Here is a 6,166-nt window from a genome sequence, read left to right on the forward strand (position 1 = left end):
TTCCAGTATATACAGTGAAATACAAATGTCACAGCATCTTGGTGTCCTTATTTCTGGACAACAAACCTCACCTGTAATACTCTGAGCCCCTGAGGTCACAGCACTAAAGAACCCAAACAGGGCATGATGAAGAAAAAGCTAGTAATCTGGCTGGGCTGCTGCTCATTCAAGCTGTCATGACAAAAGGAGGAAAGATTTTCTTAAAAATTACCTCCTTCTCTCCAGTTTTTCATAGAATCATAGAATCACCAGGTTGGAAGAGACCCACTGGATCATCGAGTCCAACCATTCCTATCAAACACTAAACCATGCCCCTTAGCACCTCAAATCATTCAGTTGAATCACTCAGTTGCAGGGGGGGAGCACTAGGTTGATGCAGGACAAATAAAGTGGGCATGAATACATTTAGATACAAAGCTGAAGAAAGTTTCCAACTCTGGGCACTGAGAGCCTGGAATACTCTCAGTGAACATCAATAATAAGAGCAAAGTTTTGAGACAGATCCTGATAAGCTGTTCACACAGATAATGAACGCTGTGCATCTGTAACAGCAGGAGTCACAGCCTGATGAACCTTCCAGTCTAGTATTCCAGGTAAGGTAAAGTGGCACAGCCTGATCTTCGAAGGTATCAAAGATCCATGATGCAGGAAACTGAACTTATTTGCCCTTGACCTAAAAAATACACAGGAATTAAGCATCTAGTTAAGTATTAGACTGAATTAGAGCTTTAACAATTACAGCAGGCTCATGTATTTAATTTACAAGAACTAATTTGCATGATCCAACATTATGTTGTTAATAGAAGAATAATTCATCACAAAGATAATTGAAAATACAGCATAAAATAAATTGAAATTAATATGAAAATAATAGCAGAAATGTTGCAGCACTTAATTTATTGTTCATAGAAGAAAGTTGTTGGTGGCTTTTCTTAAGTAACAAAAAAAAGGTTTTATGTCATCCAAATGTGAAACTTAAAAATGGGCAGAGTAGATCGTGTTCTGTGTGTTTATTCTGGTTGAAAGTTGCATCAATTTTATGTTATCCTCTGCTTTTAAGTGTATATTATTAAATATGCATGCCATTCCCATGCTGTCAATATGCTCTATTATTAACATACTGGCTTTGGTCAGTACATTTGCACCAGCCTTTTAAAGGTTTATGAATTTCTACTTGCCAAGGATTTTGGTGGAACTAGAACCATCACTGCCTTCTGTTGGAGGTAGCTTACCAAAACAGAAAAAAAAAACAAAAAGAAAAGGGGAAAGTTTTAATGTTAATAAAAAGAATGGTCATTCTTTCTATTCTTGTAGCACAGATTCCTGTAACCTGAAGAATTATTAGTGGAGCCAGCATGCTGATGATCAAACAAGAAGCTTGAAAGGTGTGAAGATTTTCAGTATCGTGCTGTTTTCACAGCCACAGGCCTACAGCCAACATAGTTATCTCTTGTGAGTAAGTACAAAGCCAGGTTAAAGTAAGGTTTTTTTAATTTTATTTTTTATGGAGATGTCCTTTCAGTTTTGGAGATAAAATGAAAACCAGTTTGCATGCATTACTCAACAAGTGAGAATAGAGAATAGAGAATTCTAGAGAATTGGAACTACTTAGATATGCATTTATGATGAAATCATTTAAATTTAAGTCAATTCTAAACAGTTACATGGCAAGGATCTTTATTTCCATTATTAACTAGAAAAAAATTGACTTACACCTGCCCCATACCCCTGTGTTTTCTATGGGATGTACTGGATTACAAATGCACATTCTCTTAATGCTGTCATTTTTCAAGAAAGAAGCCCTGGAAGAGATTAGATAGAGATGGAAAGAATTTCCTAAAACTTAGTTTTTTGAGAGAAAATGAAGTGAATGAAAAGAACAAAATGAAAGAAGCAAATGAAAACTTAGAAAATATCTTTGGTGCCGGCGCCATTGCTGGTGAAACAATCTAGTGCAGTGACCAGGTGGATTTCCTGAAGCAGGGAAATCTCGGGGGAGTGGAAAGACATCCTAGGAGCTGGCAGTTCACATGACAGCTTGGGGAAGAGTAGTTGGAAAGCTGCCCAGCAGAAAAGAACCTGGGGGTGCTGTTTGACAGCTGGCTGAACATAAGCCAGCAGTGTGCCCAGGTGGCCAATAGGGCCAGGAGCATTCTGGCTTGTATCAGAAATTGTGTGGCCAGCAGGACTAGGGAAGTGATTCTGCCCCTGCACTTGGTGCTGATAAGGCCACACCTTGACTACTGTGTTTGGTTTTGGGCCCCTCACTACAAGAAAGACACTGAGGTGCTGGAGTGTGCAAAGAATGACAATGAAGCTGGTAAAGAGTCACAGAGCAAGTCTTATGAGGTGAGGTGGAGGGAACTAAGAGTGTTCAGTCTGGAGAAGAGGAGGCTGAGAGAAGACCTTCTCGTTCTCTACAACTACCTGAAAGGAGGTTGTAGCGAGGAGGGTGTTGATCTCTTCTCCCAAATAACAAGTAACAGGATGAGAGGAAATGGTCTCAAGTTGCACCAAGAGAGGTTTAGACTGAATATTTATGAAAATTACTTCAGCAAAAGGGTTGTCAAGCATTGGAACAGCCTTCTCAGAGTAATGATGGAGTCTCCATCCCTGGAAGCATTTAAAAGACATGTACGTGTTGTGCTTAGGGATGTGGTTTAGTTGTGGACTAGACTGTGTTGAGTTTACAGTTTGACTTGATCCCAAAGGTCTTTTCCAACTTAATTGATATTATGATTCTGTGAATCATAGAATCATAGAATAACCAGGTTGGAAGAGACCCACTGGATCATCGAGTCCAACCATTCCTATCAAACACTAAACCATGCCCCTTAGCACCTTGTCCACCCGTGCCTTAAACACCTGAGAGAATTTGTAAAGTGAGGGTAAACTACCAATAGACTGTGAAGGCTCAAAGCATCCCGAGTCCTGAAAAGGGGGAATAGAGAGAACTTGGGGTAAATGCAGACCTTACAGTCTGGCTGAAATCAAAATGATTTTAAAGCCATGAGAACATGGATTGTTTCTAACTAAATGATTTGCTCAACACAACGTCGGAAGAGTGTGGCCAGAGCAAGGACCAGCATGGCAAAGCAGAGGTCCTCTAAAGAATCTGTGTTAAATTAGGTCTTTCTTAATTTCACTCAAAAGTTACTTTCATGTTAATATTCTGTGGCAAAGCCAGACACAACACACAGAGTACCAGACTGCAGGAAATAAACCTTTTACTAATGCCTGGCAGCAAGTTGGGATAAGTCAAGGTTCATCTGTTCTCACCCTCCCCGAAGAGTGATGGTGGAAATACCAAACAAGACATATAAGCACTAAAAAGTGAGATTTTTAAAACATCAGTACACTTTTAGTAATCCTAGGTGTTATTAATAGCAACAGTACGAGCATTTATTTTCCCTACACTGAAACTAGAGTTTTAATCCCCTATTGATTGAAGCTGAAGTATAGGACACACTGTAATTTGTGTGATTGATTCGCATACCTTGGGGGAACCGAGTCATCTGTAAACCAAATTTTTTCTTCCCTTACAGGTCCCTGTTAGATAAATGTCTCTGTAAGCAAAATATCTTCTTTAAATTAAGGGCAAGAGGTCAAATACACTGCTAGCAAAAGCAGGCAGAACTTCAGTGAAGTCTAAGTGCAAAATTTTACCTGATAAATACATTTCCTTAAGTTATGAGAAGGTTGGATTAAAGTAAAAATAACTTTTTAAGACTGAGAAGTTACATGATACCATGCAGACGATACACTTAGCAGCACCCATAAAGTGATGTTCACCTGTTTATGTATATTGAGAATGTACTTTTTTCCAAAAATAGTAGCTTATTGCAAGAACCAAATCTAGTGTCCAATAGCTGGGATTTGCTCTGATTTTCAGAAGGTGCCAAGCATTCCTCCTTCTAAAACTGTTAGTCTATGCTCAGGCATAAAATGAGAAGCTTGAATATCCCAGTCACTTCATGAAAGGAAGACTGGAAACCTGTTTAGAAATCACAAATATATCACCTTAGGAATAAAGTCAGATGGAGGAGACAGCCACGACTACCTCTGGTGCTAGTTCCTCTGAAGGACATCTCCTTAAGCATTCTCTTTAAAAGCATCATGTCAAACTTTTCTTGACAAACAGGGTTTTTGCTACATTCAGCCCAGCAGGGGAAAGTGTGATAACTTAGAAGGATGAAACTCGAAAGTATTTCTGGTTCATTTGAAATCGAAGCAACCGTGACTATGTAGTAGAAAAGAAAGTTCTTTCAGATAATGTCATTGCTGTGAATCTCAACGATTCCGTCTCAGGCAGGAATAATAAGATCTGATTTTTCTTCAATGTTTATCATGCACAGACTAAGTGCCTTCGGGGAGGGGAAGAAACAACAACTCAGAGCATTCATACATGTATATATTTATTTATATGCTGAATTACAAGTTTAAGGAGTTGAGGATGTAATACAGGTGAGCTTTCTGATCTATAGCACTCAAAGCCTAGAGCTGAGAAAGTCAGTAATGTAAAGTTTTGGTCTGGTTTGTGTAAAAATCTAATCCATATTTTCTGATTTAAGTGCAAGTGGGTGACCATCACCCACGCCAGAAGTGAACAGCAGCCTGCCTAGATCCAAGCTGGACCTCCCTCTGTCCTGCTAGCAATATACCATCTCAAACTGATGAAGCAGGCTGTCATATTACAGAGACATCTTCTTGCAACCTGCACATGGAAGTTGTTGTGGGTAAAAGACTTGTTATTATAGGCTTTTTTCTCCTCCCTTTCCTTTTTTTATGTGTTACTGATGGCACAGGCAAAGAGATTCAAGACTCCCCTGTGCACAGTTTCTTCCCAACAGGGTAAGCTGCAAGGAAATTATTATTAGCAGACACCTCTATAAAAAAGGTAAATGAATCACATCTTCATCTTCCCCATAGAAAATGACTGTTACTTATTACACCATTACAAAGCCCTTTTTTAAAATTTAGCTACAGAGAAGATGATTTCTCTTTCAGGTCACATTGATGTCCTGGCCACCAGGCCAGTGAATAGAGGTATGTGAGGCAACATTTGGAAAACTACTCGTGTTTTCAAAGCCATGCTGAGTTGCTAGAATGATGCTGGATATTTAGTTCAAGTCCCATCTTGTCTTCCTAAATAAGTTTTCATTTTCATATGTTTCTCTGCAGCCGTGGCTCAGCTGGGTGTAATAGTGCCAACATTTTGAAAGGAAAATTGCTTTCAATTTCTCACAGTATTTCATGCATAAAGCATCCCTTATGATCAGAAAATGCAACTGCTCAGCTTGTGCAGATCAAGGCAGTTGCTGAGGCTTCAGGAAACAGGTGGGCTGAGGTCTTTGTTGCTTTTCCAGTCTCAAACAGGCCAGATCCACGATCCTTACTATCATAACCCAGGACTATACTGGCACGAGGTAGAACTCACAAAAGAAAAAGGAGCAGCATTTCTGTCCACCTTCTACAGACTGGAGAGGAATCATTTGATTTAAAAAATATTTGAAAAATGAAACATAGAATCATAGAATGTTTTGGGTTGGAAGGGAACTTAATGATCATCTAGTTCCAACGCCCCTGCTGTGGGCAGGAACACATTCCAAATGGTATATGAATATTTAGTGTAATGAAAATAAACTCAAAAAATTAAAAAGTCTCAGGTTTTTCCATAGTTGGCCAAAGTGTCCATTCATTTCCACTTGTTTGTTAGCCAGAATCATGCAAAGAAAGGTATATTATCTACTATCAAGAATAGTTTATCGTGGCTGTTTAAATGGCTGTGAAAGAGCTTTCACAGAATCACAGAATAACCAGGTTGGAAGAGACCCACCGGATCATCGAGTCCAACCGTTCCTATCAAACACTAAACCATATCCCTCAGCACCTCGTCCACCCGTGCCTTAAACACCTCCAGGGAAGGTGAATCAACCACCTCCCTGGGCAGCCTGTTCCAGGGCCCAATGACCCTTTCTGTAAAGAATTTTTTCCTAACGTCTAGCCTAAACCTCCCCTGGCGGAGCTTGAAGCCATTCCCTCTTGTCCTGTCCCCTGTCACTTGGAAGAAGAGGCCAGCACCCTCCTCTCTACAACGTCCTTTCAGGTAGTTGTAGAGAGCAATGAGGTCACCCCTCAGCCTCCTCTTCTCCAGGCTAAACAACCC

This window comes from Phaenicophaeus curvirostris, chromosome 3 (genome assembly GCF_032191515.1).
Source record: "Phaenicophaeus curvirostris isolate KB17595 chromosome 3, BPBGC_Pcur_1.0, whole genome shotgun sequence".
NCBI classification, from domain to species: Eukaryota; Metazoa; Chordata; class Aves; order Cuculiformes; family Cuculidae; genus Phaenicophaeus; species Phaenicophaeus curvirostris.